The following is a 20576-nucleotide window of genomic DNA, read 5'->3' as shown; positions in this document are numbered from 1 at the left end:
TCCTAACCACCTTATAATACAGATCTATTATCAGCCCCATTTTACAGATGAGGAAATTAAGGCAAACAAAGGTTAAGTCAGTTGCCCAAGGGGTATTCTTATTGAGGGAGGGATCTACCTCCGCAAGCCACACATTTTGGGTATAGAGTTTGCATCTTTAATCATTTTGATGCACTGCCTCTCAGTTTAAATTATTTTCCTGGACCCTCCCACTTCTAAAATTCATTGATCACCCTGCACTTGATTATCTCAGAATGTCTAGTCTCCTAATTGATGAATTAGGCATAATCAGAATAATGTACTTTATGGAGTTGTGAGAATTTTAAAAATTTAATGTAAGGCACTCACCACCGTGCCGGGCACAGGGTAAATAGTTTGAAGAAATGTTAGCAATTATTATTTTTTTTTAAAATATATTTTATTGATTTTTTACAGAGAGGAAGGGAGAGAGATAGAGAGTTAGAAACATCGATCAGCTGCCTCCTGCACACCTCCCACTGGGGATGTGCCCGCAACCCAGGTATATGCCCTTGACCGGAATCGAACCTGGGACCTTTCAGTCCACAGGCCGACGCTCTATCCACTGAGCCAAACCGGTTTCGGCATGTTAGCAATTATTTAATAAGCGCTTGCAGTTTGCAGATGAAGACCCTGAGGTCAGTAGTTAGTAGAAAAACTAGAACTGGAAAAAAAACTAGAAATAACGCACCCTGCTCTTTAAAAAATACCACTTATTAATATTATGCTAACTTCAAAGACACACTTAAATTTTAAGACTTTAAAATAACCCTCATCTTGTGTTTCTTAGTCCCGGGTTTTTCCTATTGAACCATACTTCTTCTCCAGCTAAAAAGCAAATTTCTGAAATCAAGGACTCTGGGTGCGCCTGCCCGCTCCTCCTATCACACAGCTGGACTGTGTACCAGTAAATCAGCAGCATCAAGTTTACCAGAGGCTTTATGTCTATGAAAAATCACCCCGTGGTGAGTGTAGGTTTAAAGTCATTTCAAATGGTGATACTGATTTGATGAAACATAAGCTCCATATTTCAAAACATTATATTCATTAATTGAAAAAGAAACTGGTTTTTAAAAGGAAATATTTTTGTCCCTGTATAAACCAAACTGGGGCTCAAAAGGGTTGTACAGGTAACACTTGTATTTTTTTAAAAAATATATTTTATTGACTTTTTTTACAGAGAGGAAGGGAGAAGGATAGAGAGTTAGAAACATCGATGAGAGAGAATCATCGATCAGCTGCCTCCTGTATACCCCCAACTAGGGATGTGCCCACAACCAAGGTACATGCCCTTGACTGGAATAGAACCTGGGACCCTTCAGTCTACAGGCAGATGCTCTATCCACTGAGCTAAACTGGTCAGGGCAACACTTGTATTTTTAAGTCAATGTGATGTGTTAAAGGTGATGATAACAGTAGATGAGGGCATGCATTTGTGAGGAGCAAAGAATCAAAGACCCTGAAGTCAATCCAATGGAAGCTGGGCTCTACCAGAATTTTGCCATCTAAATGATCCTCTCACTATTAGAGGTTTATTTTCTTTCTGTGGCCTCTTGGCAATAAGTAAATAAACACGCGTGTTTTGTGATAAATAGATACCATGCTAACATATCAAACAAGTATCACATTACTTGGGTAGACGCAGCTACTGTTCAAAAGACAAAAGAAGCATGATTAAGAAGCTCATTAACCTGGTAATTCCAAAGACTAAAATAAAATCATCTCGGTACGGTTTATATTTTCATAATTTATGTCATTAACTTCAGACGTTCGATTCGCTTCTACCATGATTCTGGCTACACTTATTTCCTCCCAAGTTCTTATCTGAGAATCTAAGTTTCTCAAACCTTTGTATTACTGTGACCTTCCCTAAGGAACATTCTACTCACCCTGAGGTCAGAACCCAAACTTTTCAGCATTTAGTTCAGGTAAATAAAAATGAGGATGTCTTCATTTTGAAATGTCCACCATGCTTTTATTATAGTTTCAACTCTAGAATTTTAAATGCAATTTAAAAAATAGTAATTTTGCACAGGATTTTCATTTTACGCTGGTTTATGAGTTACCGACCATATTCCAAGAACTAAAGCCCTACTTCAGAACATCAGTTCCGAGAAATTTTAAATCCCTGCTCCCCTCTTGTGCATATACACAAATATTATCTCAATTAAGTGTTTTGTTTTGTTTTACAAAGAAACATAGAAAAAGTGTAGTAAACACCCATGCATACATCATCTCTATTCAGTAGTTATTAACATTTAGTTATATTTGATAATATCTCTCTCTTTTTTTTTTTTTTGCTAAAGTACTCTAAAAAATACAGATATGGCATTTCTCTCCCAAATACTTCACTGCGAATGACATTTTCCTACATCACCAGAATGCCATTATCACTCCTACAAAATGAACAATAATTTCTTAATACTCGGGCCATACTCTAATGTCTCCACTTGTAATCCAATTTTCTTGATAGTATCCTTAAGTCTCTATTCTGTCATCAGTGACAGTACACATGTGTTCTTAGACAAAAGCTACCTCTAAAGTGGCTAATTCCAACCAGTTCTGCTAAGGAAGCAATGCCCTCTCTGAACTGCTCCAAGCTCATTATCTGATGGATCATCAGGCATCTTCTAATCTTGCCCTTATGCCTATTGGGGATGTCACGTTAAATCAAACCCTGATGAGAACTAGATAAAAGATCCAGAGGGAAAATAGATATTTTCCCTCAGTAATCAGTGTGCATTGGAGAGCAAAGAAAGTGAGACAAGGGACCACAAAACCCTAAATATAGTCACAGTTTTAAATGAGATTGTTTTTGCCTAATCATCCAGTATAGGCACGTACAGCTCAATTTATACAAGATACAAAAGTTGTAATTTTCTATGGAACAAATTCACTGAAACTCAGAAAAAAAATCAAATCATATTCACATTTCCTTCAATCATTTAGTTAATTCAGTAAAAGTGAAACTATAATAATCCATGGAATAACTGAATTGTTTAGATTTTCTAGCTGTAAGAGATGAAGAGGTAGAGCAATCAGACAAGAAGAAGAAATAAAAGGCATCCAAAGTGGAAAGGAAGAAGTAAAACTGTCATTATTTGCAGATGATGTGATATTGTCAACTCTGAAGGTTCAACCAAAAAAGGCTAGAACTGATCAATGAATTCAGTAAACTAGCAATATAAAAAAACCAATATCCAGAAATCGGTTGCATTTTCATACACCAAAAATGAGCTCTCAGAAAGAGAAACTAAGAAAACAATTCCATTTACAATTTCATAAAAAATATAACATACTGAGAAGTAAATTTCACCATAAATGTAAAAGACCTGTATTCAGAAAATTATAAGACACTGAAGAAAGAAAATGAAGAATATATAAATAAGTGGAAACATGTACTGTGTTTATGGATAGGAAGAATTAACAACATTGTAATGTCCATATTACCCAAAGCAATCTGTATGGTTAATGCAATTCCTATCAAGATACCAATGGCATATTTCACAGAACTAGAATAAATCGTATATGGAACCACAAAAATACCCCAAATAGCCATAGTAATCATAAGACAGAAAAATAAATCATGCTATCTGATATCAAACTATACTACAAGGCCACAATAATTAAAACAGCACGGTGCTGATGTAAAAGTAGACATATAGATCAACGGAACAGAATAGAGAGCCTAGAAATAAGCCCATGCCCAGTTAATAGTTGACAAAAGAGGCAAAAACATACAGTGGGGTAAAGATAGTCTATTCAATAAATGGTGCTGGGAAAATTGGACAGATACATGCATAAAATGAAACTAGACCACCTTTTACACCATACATAAGAATAAACTCAAAATGGATTAAAGACTTAAATGTTAGCCTCAAAATCATAAAATTCCTAGAAAAAAACATAGGCAGTAAAAGTTCAGACATTTCTCGTAGCAGTATTTTTTCTGATATATCTCCTTGGGTAAGAGAAACAAAAGAAAAAATATACAAGTTGGACTACATCAAACTTAAAAGTTTTTGCACAGCAAAGAAACCATCAACAAAATTAAAAGAAAATCCACTGATGGGGAGAACATATTGCCAATGATAAGCGGTTAATATTCAAAATGTATAAAGATCTTATACAACTCAACACACACACAAAAAATTCAAATAAAAAATGGGCAAAGCACCTGAACAGACAATTCTCCAAAGAGACATACAGGTGGCTAAAAGACGTATGGAAACATGCTCACTGTCACCCATCATCAGAGAAATGCAAATTAAAACCACAATGAGATATCACGTCATGCCTCTTGGAATTGCTATCATCAATAAATCAACAAACAACAAGTGTTGGTGAGGATGTGGAGAAAAGAGAACCCTCCTGCACTGTTAGTGGGAATGCAGATTGGTGCAGCCATTGTGGAAAACAGTATGGAGTTACCTCAAAAATTAAAAATGGAACTGTATTATGACCCAGCAATCCCACTTCTTAGAATATAGCCAAAGAAATCCCAAACACTAATTCGAAATAATACATGCACCACTATGTTCATGGCAGCATTATTAACAATAGCCAAGTAGTTCACGTGTCCACCAGGAGATGAGTGCATAAAAAATAATGAGTGATACAGTCACAGAATGGAATACTACTCAGCCGTAAAAAAGAAAAACCTTACCTTTTGGGACAGCAGGGATGGACTTAGAGAGTATCATGCTAAGTAAAATAAGCCAGTCAGAGAAAGAAAAGTACCATATGATTTCACTTCTATGTGGAATCTGGTGAACAACATAAGCTAACAAACAAAATAGAAACAGGCTTTATAGATACAGAGAACAGACTGACATCAGTTAGAGGGGAGGAGATTTGGGGGGTTGGGTGAAAAAGGGAAAGATGAAGCAAAAAACCTCATAGACACAGACAACAGTATGGTGATTACCGGAGGAAAAGGGACGTGAAGTAGGTAAATAAGGTAAAAGGGGGGATAAATGGTATTGGAAGGAGACTTGACTTTGGGTGGTCAACACATGATACAATATACAAGTGATGCATTGTAGAATTGCACACCTGAAAACCTATATAATTTTATTAACCAATGTCACCCCAAAAAATTCAATAAACATTTAAATTCAATAAACATTTAAATAAAGAAGTAAAGAGGTATTTTGGGGGTGTGGAAAGAGACGGGAAGTTGCCCTGACATAAATTTTAAGTCATGCTCAGCCATAAAAACCAGGGTGAAAGGTCTCTCCTGTCGTTTTATATGAAATAATCAGAAGAATAGAGAAAATAGATAGCCTAACTAAGGTCATATTTTCAGTTTCATCTGTAAGCTACTTGTTTTTCTGGAGACGACCAAGTCTCCTATATACGAGTCTCTCAAAAACTGATGCGAATAAGGGAAGGTGGTCAAGGATTTGCAAACTCTAACACTTGAAGCTGTCCCTGGGGCTTTTTAATTTCATGCCATTTATGGTGGGACAGCTCAACAACATCATTTCTTAATCTTTACCTTTCACATCTCCTCCTCCTCCCTGAATCCACAAAGCAACCTGAGAAATATGTGCTGTGTTATTGTTTTGAAATTGTTATTTTTATTGGTTTCCATATGACTGAACTAGTTAAAGAAACACAAATTTTTGTTTTTTAAAAGATAAAGATACCTCCGTTTCCATTGTAATCAAAGCATATCATATGATGCTTTTCTATGTTGCTTTTTTCTTTCTTAATAAGGATATGATAACAAAAGTATGAAGTAGATAATATTTACAGATATTATCAGAATTCAATGAGGCATGCCCCATCAACACTCAGCTATATGCCACCCCCTTAAGATCCTCATTCTAAAAGACATGCCAACATGTACACATGTACATTCACAAAAACATATGTGTAGAAATGTTTACATTTGATACGATTACTTACATAGAGAGGACAGCTTGGGAAAGCAGAATCCAAGCAACTTCAAAATAAACACACACACACACACACACACACACACACACACTAGAACTTTAAATGCCTCACAGGAAAAAGTTGTTTTTCCTCTAAGAGTTTTTTTTCTAAATAAAGTTTACAGTACAAGCAGTTCTGTCTTATGCCATCCTTTACAGGCATTCAACTGTGTACAAAGCAGAATGTCAGTATCACTTACCTAATAAATACATGTTGGTTACCCCTACATGCCTGGTAATAGAAACACTGGCCTTTCAAGTCGGAAAGGTTCTTGGAGATCATCTAATTGAATGTATTCGCTCTACAGATGAAGACAAGAGAGGTAAAATGACTCACCAAGGCCACACGGCTTGCTGAACTGCTTGCCTTCTCAAATAGATGGCAAAGAGCTCAAAAAAAAAAAAAAAAAAAAAGAAACTGCCAAATAGAAAGCCATGGACATGATAGAGAACAGCTACCAAAACTAGAAGCATAAGAATTGTACTTTCTGACAACTTTTCAGAAGAAGATAAAAGTTGTTCCCTGTAACATCCCATTGACTAAGGGCAGGAAGGCATCAGTGGCGATGCTCACACGGGTAGGGAGCATGTCATGGCAGTGATGGGTTTCTGCTTTTTTGGATCACCAGAGCTGCTTTGCACTCTTTACTGCTTATATTTGCCTCTTTTTTTTTTCTCTTGCTTTAAAGGCTTTTTTTTTTTTTTTTTTTTTTTTCAGGCGAGTGGTGAGGGGAGTGAAACTAAGTTATTTATTGATTTTTCTGGAAAGTTTTGGTGACTAAAGGAAAAGATTGAGGACTATCTTTGGAGGATGCCAAAAGGTGATCAATTCAATACAGAAAAAGAAACTGCAGTCCCTAGAAATGCACTAAATGAAACTGGTTCTAAAGCCTATCCAGCCCATGGCTGAGGCGGTAGGTCCTTCCACATAGACCTGGAGAGAAGTGGTACCTGAGGAGGAAACATCACAAGGCAGGCTCCATAAACTCAATGAATGGGACCACCACGGGGTTTGAACCATCTACCATTGATCTCTTCTAGACTAAAGACACAATATCTCTGTTGGTTAGGATCGCCCAATATATTTAAAGCTTAGGAACAGAGAAAATTGAACAAATACTATAAATTGAACAAACAAAAATATAGTAGTAACTTTCTCAAGTTATATTTATGAACCAGACTTACTCATTAACGAACAAAAATACCATAGGTGACCACAACTTAAATACCAAGAGGTTACAAGACCCCATTGGAATAATTTGACACAGCTTATTTGGAAAATTGTAATATTATAAAAACTATTCTATTTTGTCAAGAAGTCTGGATAATTTGTTCAATGCAAAGGGATTGCAAATAGGCTTGGTCAGACATGGCAGTTAGCTAATTTTTCCAGGTTTGTGGACAGAGAGGAATAAAAATGCTCCCCCCCCCCCCCCCCGCCCCCTGCCCTCCATCTGCATCCCACTCCCATCCACATTTCCTTAGAAAAAGAACCCTGGCTAACACAACATCCAAATCCATCAACATAGAAAACAAATAGGTTAGGGATGGGTACACGTTTGGCCAAGTATCAATTATAAACATAGGCTCAGACCCTGGGTGAAGTGTGGGGTGAGATTAATGGTATGGATTATCAATAAAACTGAGTGACATTCTTAAATGCTCACATTAAATACCCATAATGCCTCTGGTTAAGCCAGTCAAATAATGTTGCAAAAGCCAACTCTACTTGTTTGAAAATTATTTAGATGCTATATAAAACCAAAAGAATATATGTGTATGTATGCTCCCATAGTCATTCATTTCTCTGGCCATGGCTATAATGCCAGTTAAGAAAACAAAATTTAGCCCTAGCCGGCTTGGCTCAGCGGATAGAGCGTCAGCCTGCGGACTGAAGGGTGCCAGGTTCGATTCTGACCAAGGGCACATGCCTGGGTTGTGGGCTCGATCCCCAGTAAGGGCGTATGCAGGAGGCAGCTGATCAATGATTCTCTCTCATCATTGATATTTCTATCTCTCTCTCCCTCTCCCTTCCTCTCTGAAATCAATAAAGAAATATATTTTTTTAAAAAAGAAAAAAAAATTTAGAAAGTTGCCACACCTCTGAAAACTAGCTCCAACCCACCCAAGTTTGTTTTTAAGTCAGAGCAACCTGAAAATTTGCTTAGGGGCAAAGTGGTCTTCTTGTCCACTTTTATTGGCACTTCTACAGGTGGGGCAAAAGTAGGTTTACAGCCGTTCATATGGAAAAGAATACAATAATTAATAAAGAACAACAAGAATAAAATCTGTGTTCTGCGTACTCACAACTGTAAGCCTACTTCTGCCTCACCCTGTATTTGAGCAACATGTTTTCGGGGAGCTGATTTCTATCTGTAAGTTGTGAGCTACTGCTCATCTGAATGCCTAACAAGTCTTGAGGATTAAAAATGCTTTTAAAATTCTAGTCAATAGTGACAGTGAAAAGTGATCAAGGCCACAAGGTTTGCTTTGTTGCTGTTGTGGGGGGCGTGTTTTTGGTACCATTTGGATAGCAAAAGGGACGGAGTTGGTAGTTTCTAAGCACTAACCGACAACGATGTCATTGAGAATGCTTAAATCTTTTTTATTTGGGGTAAGTTTCAAACAGAAAGTACTTCAGCAAAATGGGATATCACTGTAAAAACGAGACCTGGGAAGCTGACAAAAAAGGGGAAAGGGAAATTTTTGTTTACAAGAGAAAAGCAAGTTTCATTTGAGATGGGGTCTAATTTCCCTAGTAATTTTTTTAAATCATTACTTTGTAATATTTATTCTATGTGGCATGCTGCAAACATTTTAAATTATCATTGTATTTCTTTTTATATGGCATTTTGTAAAATAATAATAATGCCTTGAAGATAAAAAAAAACTCCTGGACCAATATTGAGTTATAAAACAATTTTACTATTTGCATTAAATTAGCAAAAGGAAAATTTTACCAGTGCTTTTCAACTTTTTCTAATAATACTTTAAAAATATAGATAATATTTTTAAATTAGGCAAGATCAAAACTTAAAGATTTATTACTTATGATACATATTTTAAAGGTTAGTATTACAACAGAATTTTTCAATCAAAATCTAAAGAAAAGAATAGCATTTAGAATATCTGAAAATATATTTTAGAAATAAACACAATTTACTTGTTAGGTTTTTAGTAATTTCGGCAACTACTTGAAGAGACCAGAATGTAGATATTTTTAATACTATGAAATTTTAAAAAGCTAATGAAAAATTACATCCTAACAAATATAATATCACTATTTTTAAATGTTTAAAAATATTTAGAAAATGCATAATATGTAAATAGCAGTAAAATAGTAACATGCCACTTTAGTTTTTATTTGTGGCTCTTATTTAATATTACTGTGAATATTTTGTTAAATTATATCATTTTATTTTAACTCAGAAATTTTTTTCTTAAATGCAGCTTATTATAGTCAAGTTAAATTTTTTTTAAAAATTAAGGACTAATACTTACACATTTAGATAGCAAATTCAGGAGATAATAGGGTTTATCCTTAAATTTCTCTTAATGTTGGTATAGATCTATATAATCTCTATAAAAACAATTACTGTGCTTTTATAATGACAGTCTATCTATATGAAAGCCAGAAATCTGCAGAGGGCTCTGCTGCCTGGGGAGCTGACAACTGGATGTTTGTAAATATCACGTAGCTAGAACTGAGTCATATCCACATTTTGTACCCTCTAAAACCAAGCTATCCCTCCTTAACTTTCAAAGCTGTGAAATTCATTAGTTTCTAAACTAAAGTACTGTAAAGTAAATGTAACTGATTAGCCAGGGATTGGAAGATTCTAAAACTGTATTAAAATTTCCCTCTGCATTGATTCTTTCTATGGTAGTTTCTATGTAATAGCCTTTGTTAATATTATTATTATGTGTATCACATAGAACATATAACACTTATTCCTATATCAATGCAAATGATTAGTTTAGTAAGCTATAATTATAAACCATGTTTTGAGTTACATTTTACATCAAAATTGTAATCTGCTGCAGGTCTTTCTCTTAAGTCTAAAAGTTGGCAAAATGGAAAATTTTAAAAAGATTGTTTTCCTTTGAAAATGTTACTTATACGTCTCAGATAAAACTAAGACAATATTTTTTCCGAAATTATTTTTAGCAACTTTAAAAAATAAAATGCAAGAAAATTTCAATATGCCATGTAGTTTCTGTTTCTTGTTACTAGTTTATGTATTTGCATGTAAAACAAAAGTACATGATTTTATATGAATTTGAAAACCAATAAAGAAATATGTGACTAGTTCTAGAATGTATACTCTATCTTTAAAATTTATTAAAACATTGAAGTAAATGGAAGGTTTATCCTCCAACTAAAAGTACAAAAATCAGAGTAATAAAATATCAACTTATTTAAATACTTGCCATTCAAACTAAAATTTTGTTATTCTGCTGTACAAATCTGGAAAGAGTTTAACTAAAGTAATTTTTAAATTTTTATATTTTGTTAAGATTGCTTTTAGTTTTTTAGCAAATGTTTTTAAATAGATTTTTATCCAGAATGTATATATTTCCATTGTTTTACAAATAGATATAATAGTTTTTTCAATTAACTTTTTCAAATATTTAAATTTTCTAAATCTTAAGCAATTAATATTTTCTTAATAATTCCTTGCTTTTCCTGGAAATTAAACTTTTAACTAATGAAATAAGCTCATTTTTATTTTAGTCTTTCAAGTATTAGCATTGCAAATATCAAGAATTTAAGCTGTCCTAAAAAGCATAAGAAGAGTTTTAAATATTTACAATAATTTTATTCTTAAGTAAAACTATTTATAAATTAGAAACTAGAAATAATTCATACTAAAATTTAGAAATTGCCAATGATTCCTTATGGGAGAAAATAAAGAATTCCTTTTTTTAAATTTCCCTCTGTAATAAGTATTAGTCTCCCCATTTCACAAAAGAATTATATTTGTTTTTAAAATATGTTAATTCTTACTCAAAAGTTGTTTATTTTGGTCTTTTTAATTCTTTTTGAATTATTAAGGACAGATTTTAGGACTAAATTGACAATGAACTTCTATAGTTAGCAATTTGCCTTCATCAAAATGTTCCTGCTTGGCAAAATTTAAACAAAATAATTTGTAGAGATAACATCCCCTTTTTCTAATTTTGTTGTTTCTTTTAAAATAAGGTTCACATAAATATGTGGTAAAATTTCTTGCATGCTTACAACATATTTATAAGATGTGATTCCTAAAAAAAAAAAAAAAATTTTATTCATTTTTTTTTTCTGAACTACAAATCAATTGCCAAATTGATTCTTTGGTAATAAAATTTAGTTTTTCAGATTGTTTTAGAATTATCTATTTTTACTTTAATTCTGAAAATGTATTAAGTCAAAAAAGGTATAATTACATCATTTTAAACAGTAACCATCAGCTTAGTATGTAAGGATTAAAAGCAGTATTTTGCCACAGGCTTTATAAAAGCTTTATGTTAAGAGTTTAAAATATTGAATTATGCCATCTTGAAAAAAATCTTTAAATATTATTAAGCTGTAATGAAAGATCTTAAAGGTTAATTTAGAAAATTTTTTAAATTTTGGTTTTGTTTTCTCTTTCTACTTCTGCAATCTAACTCCACAGAGTTCAGGTTTTTTGTAAACTGAGACCAGCCATTTCATTTCTGTTATTTGGAAACATTGTTTGGATAATATTTTTGTTTGTAAAACTGTCTTTTAAATTGTGTGTGTACCTGACCCTTTTTAAAAAAGCAATAATAAAATTAATGTGATTCTGTTTAATATATTCCACAAGTCTATATTTGAAGAACAAGTAAGATAAATAATAAGCTTCTTTTTTATATTCATTTAACTAATCCTGGTTTAAATATTGTGCTTCTAATTTTCTAATGGGACATATTGCAGACTGTGGCAGTAGTAATTTCTGGCATGAATGATTTTCAAATTTTGTTTTAATTTGAATATATGATATAATTCATTGGCTATTAATGTACCCCATTTTTATCTAGAAATTTGCAGTTCAATGTGAATATTTACTTTAAAACTATAAAAATATATTCATCATTGGTTTTAAAAAATATTTTTTAAAGATCATGTGTTTTTAGCTGACTGGATCGATGTAATTACTTTAGAAATTTTGAACCTTTATCATTTCATAGCTTGGCTGTTACTTTAGCATCTATCAATTACCTTCATGTGTACTAGGCACACTGGTAGCAATTCCTTTATTTAAATTGTGTAACTCACAAGAATATACAAATACCATGTGAACAGAACCATAGGGCATCATATCCAGCTGACAGCTTAGTGAATTTCTTTCATCTTCTGTTAAATTTGTCATCTCATCTGAAAAAAGAAAGGTACTTAGAAAGTTAGCCTTGAGAAAACTTTTTTGGGGGAGAGGGGATTCATGACTACATTTGTCTATCCCTCAGAAAAAGAACTAGATTTTCTTGAAAGAGGATTTTCCAAGAGTTACTTTCTCTTCCTTTAATTTATATGCATTTCATTGAGGTTGAGTGCATAGGAAGAAAAAGAAAAAAAGAAATGTCCGTGAAATTTGTTCCTGACTCAAATCCTATAGTTCTCTTCAGACTCTCAGGGTGAAGTTCAATTACCTGGTGACTTGATCAGTGAGGATAAACAACGCACGGAGTTCAGGCTTCTCCAATCTTCTTTCTTCAGGGAGGAAATTTTTTTTTCCTTTGAATTATCTGAATAACTGCTTCAACTCTTCAGTTCAATTTGCATGTCTAGACAGGAAACTAGACTGAATAAGGTTTGGGAGGACTGTGATTTCTAAAACTACTTAAAAACACACACACAACACTGCATTTTGAATTGAAATTGTTACTATCTTCCATGTGTAACCTCATTGACTGCTTGCATCTGAGGCCTTCCGGAAATCTTGTGTCATTTTAAGCAGTCATTGTCCAGAAATATATATACATTTTAAAACTTACCAGGGCCTGTTTTATTTTTTCTCTTTTAAAAGCCCACCACAGGCCTTAATTTGGCACTTATTACAGGAAAATATGACTTATCTCCCCCCAAAGCCAGTTTTTATGAACTAGTAAAAGTGTTTTACCTCTTTATACAAAAAGAAAAGGTATCTGGGGTTTTTAAAACACATTGCTGTTTAAAGATAACTCTTTAAAGGCAGCTACTTAAACGCAACACTTTTTAGAGAAGAAAAGGAATGCAGGAATAGTTCCACTTGTTAAATGTAAGATTTGTTTAATTACATTTTGCTGAAACCCTTTTTTAAAAAGTTATTGATTATTTCATAAAACAATATAATAACAGGATATTTAAAAAATCATGTGGTTTGAAGAATATGTTTTCTTCCTTATTCTTTCCAATGGCTAAATGGCAGACTGGAAAGAGTTAAAAAATATGGTCTAAGGTGGGCAGAAGGTACAAATTTCCAGTTATAAGATAAATAATTACTGGGGATGGAATGTGTAATATGATGACTACAGTTAACATTGCTGTACGGTATGTTTGATAGTTGCTCAGAGTAAATTCTAGAAGTTCTCATCACAATGAAAAAATTTTTATTTTATAAACACATGAGGTAATGGATGTTAACTAAACCTACTGTGGTGATCATTTGTAATACATGTACATCAAGTCATCAAGCTGTACACCCTTACTTACATATGGTACTGTATGTCAATTATATCTCAATAAAACTGGAAAATAAAAAAAAAGGAGAAAAATACATGATTGAATTAGAAACTCTAATAAGCGTCAACTTATTGTTCCAACCATTGCTATTGCTGTATGGATGAAGCTAGACCTTGTATAGAATACTTCATTTTCAACCATTTTTAATAAACTACGCTCTCTCTCTTGCCGAAACCGGTTTGGCTCAGTGGATAGAGCGTCGGCCTGCGGACTGAAGGGTCCCAGGTTCGATTCCGGTCAGGGGCATGTACCTGGGTTGCGGGCACATCCCCGGTGGGGGATGTGCAGGAGGCAGCTGATCGATGTTCCTCTCTCATTGATGTTTCTAACTCTCTATCTCTCTCCCTTCCTCTCTGTAAAAAAATCAATAAAATATATTAAAAACAAACAAAAAAAAAAACCTCATTAAAAAATAAATAAATAAATAAATAAATAAACTACACTCTCTCCAGATTAAAACCTAGAGAGCAAAGCTTTAGTCACAAGGTCCCCAAAACTGTATACCTCCTTGAATTTTGTTGATCAACTGGGCTTAAAACATTACTGAGCAACACTGCTTTTCCTTGTTGCAGTTCTTGTCCAGACTCACAAAGTGGAGGCTGAAAAACACGCTCTTTGGCCTCATGAATAGGGTTGTTCATTATTAATCAAGTTGAGCTGGCCAAAAGAAAACAAAAGGCAAAACAAAAAAGGTTTTGATTGTAAATCTTGTAGAATTGTTAAACCCCGACCCATTAAACTTCATGAGATTGTCTTTTGAAAATGGTCCTTTCTTAAGCCATTTCGGTTTGGGCGCACCTACAAAAATTCTTTCTTTTATTAAAAAATTATATTTGTATTGGTTTCAGAGAAACAAAAAAAGGGAGAGAAAGATAGAAACATCAATGATGAGAGAGAATCATTGATAGGCTGCTTCCTGCACACCCCACACTGGGGATGTGCCCTGACCTCCTGGTTCATAGGTCAACACTCAACCACTGAGCTACACCGGCTGGGCCCTACATAACTTCTTACAGGCCTCTCCTCCCCTCCTCAGAAAAAATTTTCCAGTAGAAATCAATTTTCCAATAGGCTTCAAAACAGTAGCTGAATGAAATGTCTTGTTCCCCAAACGTCGTGCAGTGCGTTCATTTGGCTATCTCATCCTGTCTCCCTTCCTAAAACAATCCACCTCTCTCCAAGACCGGAGCCCATGCAACTTTATAAAAACCACATCACGTCATTTAGGTGCAAACGCTTTCCTGTTTGGGAGGAACATGAGAAAGACTGGAGCACCCGCTATATAACTGGTTCTATGACTCAACTCAACCTTTAGTCAGAGACGGCTTTTGTTTTCCAGAAGAGAAGCCTTTACAACTCAGCAGATGGAGATTAGCTAAGATTACCCATAAGTGTGAAGACCATTTCAGTGTGGATTTTCTAGTGCAGCCCCAATTCTAAAAAAAATATATATATTATTCTTGCCCAGCCAACGTAGCTCAGTGGTTGAGTGAAGCACCAATGAACCAGGAGGTCATGGTTCAATTCCTGGTCGGGGCACATGTCTGGGTTACAGGTTCAATCCCCAGGGTGGGGTATGCAAGAGGCAGCCAATCAATGATTCTCTCTCATCCCTCTCCCTTCCTCTCTGAAATTAAAAAAAAACCAAACTTAATTTTATTTATTTATTTTTGGGGAGAGAGGGAGGAAGAGAGAGAGGGAGAAACATTGATTTGCTGTTTCATTTATTTATGCATTCATTGGTTGATTCTTGTATGTGCCCTGACTGGAGATGGAACCCAAAACCTTGGTGTATCAGGATGATACTCCAATTAACTGAACTACCTGGCCAGGGCCAAAATTATATGTTTAAGTGTTATTCTTTTTAAAAAAAACACAAATTATTAAACATGCACTAACTGTGATGCAAATTTATAGGTCTGAAAGATTTTTCCTATCAACAGAAAAATAATTCAGGAAAATAAAAAGACATTCATCAGATTTAAAAATCCTCATTTCTAGTTGGCGATCTAGTTGCCACCATCAAACCTAAGAATTTAGAAAATAGTTCTTTATAAGGGATAGAAGTATGAGTTTTAAATTTTCAGTCCTCAGGCTCCTTAAAGGATACAATATTTGGTAACCAGGGTGCATTTTTACATTTTCATTTTGAGACATACTGATGACCACAGTCCCTTTACTCTTGATCTACCTATCATATATTCCTATTTTTCTACGTAAGCCTAAAATAACCAATCAGTTTAATCAATTCCATCAGTACTATGACGACTGGAACAGGGCAAGGCAGCTGTTTGCACAAGCGATTCCATCTGATTGGTCCATGTAGCCATGGCGTTCCTGCTGATGACTGAAGTGTTCTTGTTGACTCTCTGGTGCAGCCAACAGAAGGAAGGACCTCAGCCTTCTCCTCTAGCTCATGCACCACCTGTCCACAGATTTCTGACTATAGCAGACCGGCCCAGACAGCAAAAGCAGAGTGCTCACCGTGGACTTTTCAGATCTGAGGAACCTCCAGATCCAATAGAGGAGGGAAAGTATACTTTGGCTTTGGGGCCCAAACCCTTGGGTCATATACATTTCAGAGAAACAGCATATGGAACTGGAATAAAATGTTTTTAAAATCCTTGTAGGTGGGTTTTTTTTTTGGGGGGGGGGTGTTGTTTGGGTTGTTTTTAACTATAAATCTACAAAGCATTTCGATCACTGTGTTTCTGAATTTATTGTTTATAAGTGTCCATTTAAATTTCTACTTGAAAATAAGAATGACTTGGAATTGTGTATATTTTATTGTGGTGGTGATTTAAGGAACATTATGTCTCTGTTTCATAGACTCTGATCCTCTTATGACCTACAAGCAAACAACACTTTCTAGATTATTGGTAACCTACATTATGGTTCCTGGGGTTTTTGAGCTGAATTTCTGTGCAAATGTCTTCAGAGCTTAAACAAATAAGCAAACCAGTGCAGCTTGACTCAAAGGTAACGAATGGACCAGAGTTGCTTCTCTTTGTCTTTTAGGTTGCCCAGCCTTCTAAAAACCGAAACCATCTATAGTGGAATGGTTATCCATCACACCTGATTTATGTAACATATCATACTTAATAATTTGATTGGGTGCTGTCAAGAAAAATAATGTATTCAGGAAATACTAGTTGATTCACATAGAACAAGTAAGCTCCGGTGTGTCAGCATTTGAGAGTACTTCTGCCATGACCATGTCATGTAACTACTAGTTTTCCCTTTTCTTAAATGACCTCATTATAACAATTATAATTCCTTACATGTGTCTATGACTCTGGTGCTTTTACAGACATTATCTCTTTTGATATATGTCAGTGATGATGTTATTACTGCCCCCATTACAGGGAGATTAAAAGCTCAGACTCTGAAATGAAACTGATGAGAATTTGAATCTTGGCCTCCTTAATTTTCAAGATATAATCTTAAGCATGCTTCACTGCCTTTCTGAGCCCCAGTTTACCTATCTGTAAAGTGGGGATGTAATATGATTGTTGTGAGGTTTAAATGAATAAAAGTGCTGAGCCTGGCTGGCGTGGCTCAGTGGTTGAGTGTCAACCTATGAACCAGGGGTCACAGTTTGATTCTCGGTCAGGGCACATGCCAGGGTCGCAGGCTCGATCCCCAGTGTGAGCATGCAGGAGGTATCCAATCAGTGATTCTCTCTCATAGTTGATGTTTCTATCTCTCTCTCCCTCTTCCTTTCTCTCTAAAAACAACTTTCTAAAAGTGCTGATACTAGTGGTTGGTACATAGTAAGTAGTCAAGAAATGTTGGTATTTAAATAGAAGGTAAATGAAGCTTAGAGACATTGAGGCGTGTGCCCTTGATGTAACAAAAACCAGGACCGAGGTTAGCTGACTTCAGAGCCAACGATGAAGCCCTCTCACTCTGTTTGCAATGCAGCTGTTTTAAAGTGTGACTCAGCATTGTTTCTAACTACCTTCTGCCTACATACTGATCAAACACAAAAGCACTTTTTCCTCTTAACCAGTGGACTTCAAAAACCTTCCAGAGATGCCTTCATGAAAGTCAGTGGATGCCTGGGCCTTGTCCTGGTACAGGAAAATGCAACAAGAATAACTCATAAAAGTGTATCAGTAAGAAAAAACATGCCACAAAATGAGCTTCAGTAGTAGCTCAGTGCCCCAGCAGGAAGCTCTTCCAAGAAGCAAGCTTATGATAAGTGAGACTGAGGAAAGTCTCAAAATCTTTACATCAATGTATTTTTGTCGCTCTTTTTAAACAGACATTCTTAGTACACATGATCTGGCTATTCTGCTGGTTTAAGAGGGAAAATGTGAGTCCTGGCTGGTGTGGCTCCATTGGTTGAGCGGCATTGTCTTGTGCATCGAAAGGTTGCTGGTTCAATTCCTGGTCAGGGCACATGCTGGGGTTGCAGATCGATCCCCAGTAGGGGACATGCAGGAGGCAGCTTTCACATTGATGTTGCTCTCTCTTTCCCCCTTCCTTCCTCTCTCTCCAAAAATCAAATATTTTAAAAATATAAAATAAAAAGGGAAATACTTGGGTTTAATGTACGGTAAATGTCCAGAACTTCCAAATATAGATACCAGTCCCCTTATATCATCATACATATTCTTTTCCATCTTTATTGAGAAAGCTTATAAATGAAACTCCTTGGGTACTATGATTCTTTGAGTTTTCTAATGAGGCTCTCTCCCTTGAGTTCTAAGTGGGGTCATTCTCAAGAACAAAGTTCCTGGTTACTGCTTCACAACTCAGCTCCCTAGGTGCTTTCTGAGTCACTTCAGTTTAATTTATTTACCCTTTGGCTGACTGTCTTCAATGTGTATTTGAGCCCAACTGATGTTCGAGTTTGTCATAATCACAGGCAATAAGATGGTGGTCCTCTGTTTTTAACCTTGGAGCCAATGGTAGTCCATCTCTGAACTTAATGTTCTAGGTTCTTGAGCCCTAAATTTCTGGCTACATTCTAATCCTGTAATCCTCCGAAACTGATGGTGATGCTTCATAATTTCAAGTTCAGCATTTTCTTACATGGAACCTTGCCATTAGTTTGCCAGAGGAGAAATACTCTGTTTTGTTTCTGGGAGAACTAAAAGATGGAGAGAGAGAGATGGAGAATAAACGTAGAAATAGAGACAAAATGTAACTCACTCTTCAGTAGGACGTTTTTTGAATTGGCTATTATTACTATGGTTGACTTTCAAAACAATAGCTCTCACACATTTAACCAAAAATGTATAGTGAAAAATGGCCCAACTTCTTTGTTCGGTGGAATGTCTGTCAGTTGGAAGATATCTTGAATATACACCGTGTAAAAAAATATTTCTTGGTTTTATAGGAGGCATAAGTTGTCAAGCACCAGCTGAAATTCTTCTTGAAATAAACAAAAAACAGCACCAAGGTTTGAGATTCTTCTTCAACCAGCACAAGGAAAATTAAAAATTCTAACCGGGATCTCTGAAGATGACACTTTTTTTTTTCATGTAGAGAAAAACAATGACCATAAATAAATAAAATAAAAACTATCTTGATGTTATTAGTCTTAGAGGAAAATTCCCTGGAACTTAGGCATCTCTTTAGATTCTTTCTTCAGCAGGAGACTCCTTCCAAAAAGAAAAGAAAAATAACAATTATATAGAATAATTACAGGACTCTGGTTGACAAGCCAAAAGGGATACTAGTTCTCTGGCTTTAAAATGGGCCCACGTAAATCTGTCCAAATTCAGGTCTTCCTAGTAAATAAGATGTTACCTTTCCAAATACAAACTCCACCTCTTTTGTTTCATAAACTGTCATGTCTAATACAATTTCTTTAGACATTACAAATAAAATATGATCTCCCTAGTACACGGCTCACTTCATGGAGAAAGGAGATGATTCACTAGTCAGGAACCTTGCAAAGAGCAGAGAGAATAGACAATGGCGCCTCCTGTCGGTGAGGACATGAGATTTTATACCAGAAAGATATCTGTGGAATGGACGCTTGAAGGTCCATGCCAGCTGCAAGGCATGGGTCCTGGCACTGCTTCCGGCCCTATTCATTGCTGTCTTCCTAATGGGTGCTGGGTGACTCAGGGGCTTGGTTTTGGCACACACGGACTTTCTCCTCTGAATTTCAAACGCAATTTGGTTCGACAGCCACTGAGCGGAGTGGTTCATGACTCAGGATACAACTGTTTGGTGGCCAAAGAGAAATGATGTTGCCATAATAATAGCCTGCAATCTGTTAGCTCCTTCCTTCCTGAAATCGTCAAGATCACTGGAAGAACCCATCTCGAGGAGATAGCAACTCTCAGGTAGAGAAGTGGAAATAAAATCCTAGAGAGACCCAGTGCCACTAGTCCAGATCAGTATTCATACCCCACCTCCCAATCTCACCAGCCCCCAAGTCAGAAGCAGAACTAGTCTGAAAGTCTCCTGGTGTGAATTACTGATAATTCAGGGAAGTGATTTTCCCTCTCCCCACTTCCTGTATCTCAAGGGAGATGGGTCATCCCAATCATCACCTGGTTTCTCAAACTGTCCAAATTAGGGACTGAAAATCTCCCTGAGTCACGCATCAAGTTTTGTCCATACTTGAAGGTCACTTGAATATTGAAAAGCTATATTGGTGATTGAAGTTGATGAAATGGAAGATGCTAAAAGAGTCCAGTGTGAAAAAACTGTGGACCAACAGTATGCCCATCTTTTCGATGGTCAAGCGTCCTCCACCAACACCAAACCCCAGTGAGGCTTTTATTGATCACCGAAACCTAACAGGGGAATTTTTTTAGAGGACAGAGCAGTGAGGAAAAGACTAGAGGAGACACTAACCAAAGCCTTCTCTGATATGAAGAAAATGTAGAGGTTGAAAATGTAGGAGTTTGGATGCAGACTGCCTGGGA

The 20576-nt window shown here is 35.6% G+C and overlaps 1 long non-coding RNA gene across 1 annotated transcript in view; it reads right to left on the bottom strand.

Moving 5' to 3' along the window:
* The window catches only part of LOC139018881 (uncharacterized), a 29886-nt gene extending 16971 nt beyond the window's left edge, over nt 1-12915 (bottom strand). The window contains exons 1-3 of the long non-coding RNA XR_011472960.1: nt 12612-12915; nt 12257-12339; nt 6161-6262 (exon numbers count right to left, since the gene is read on the bottom strand). This is a non-coding gene — a long non-coding RNA (uncharacterized lncRNA). The remainder of the gene's footprint in view (nt 1-6160; nt 6263-12256; nt 12340-12611) is intronic.
* Between the last annotated feature and the right edge of the window lie 7661 nt (nt 12916-20576).

Source organism: Myotis yumanensis, unplaced genomic scaffold (assembly GCF_028538775.1).
Source record: "Myotis yumanensis isolate MYYU_CA2020_CCGP unplaced genomic scaffold, mMyoYum1.0.hap1 SCAF_10, whole genome shotgun sequence".
NCBI classification, from domain to species: Eukaryota; Metazoa; Chordata; class Mammalia; order Chiroptera; family Vespertilionidae; genus Myotis; species Myotis yumanensis.
This window is presented reverse-complemented; position numbering and strand designations above follow the sequence as displayed.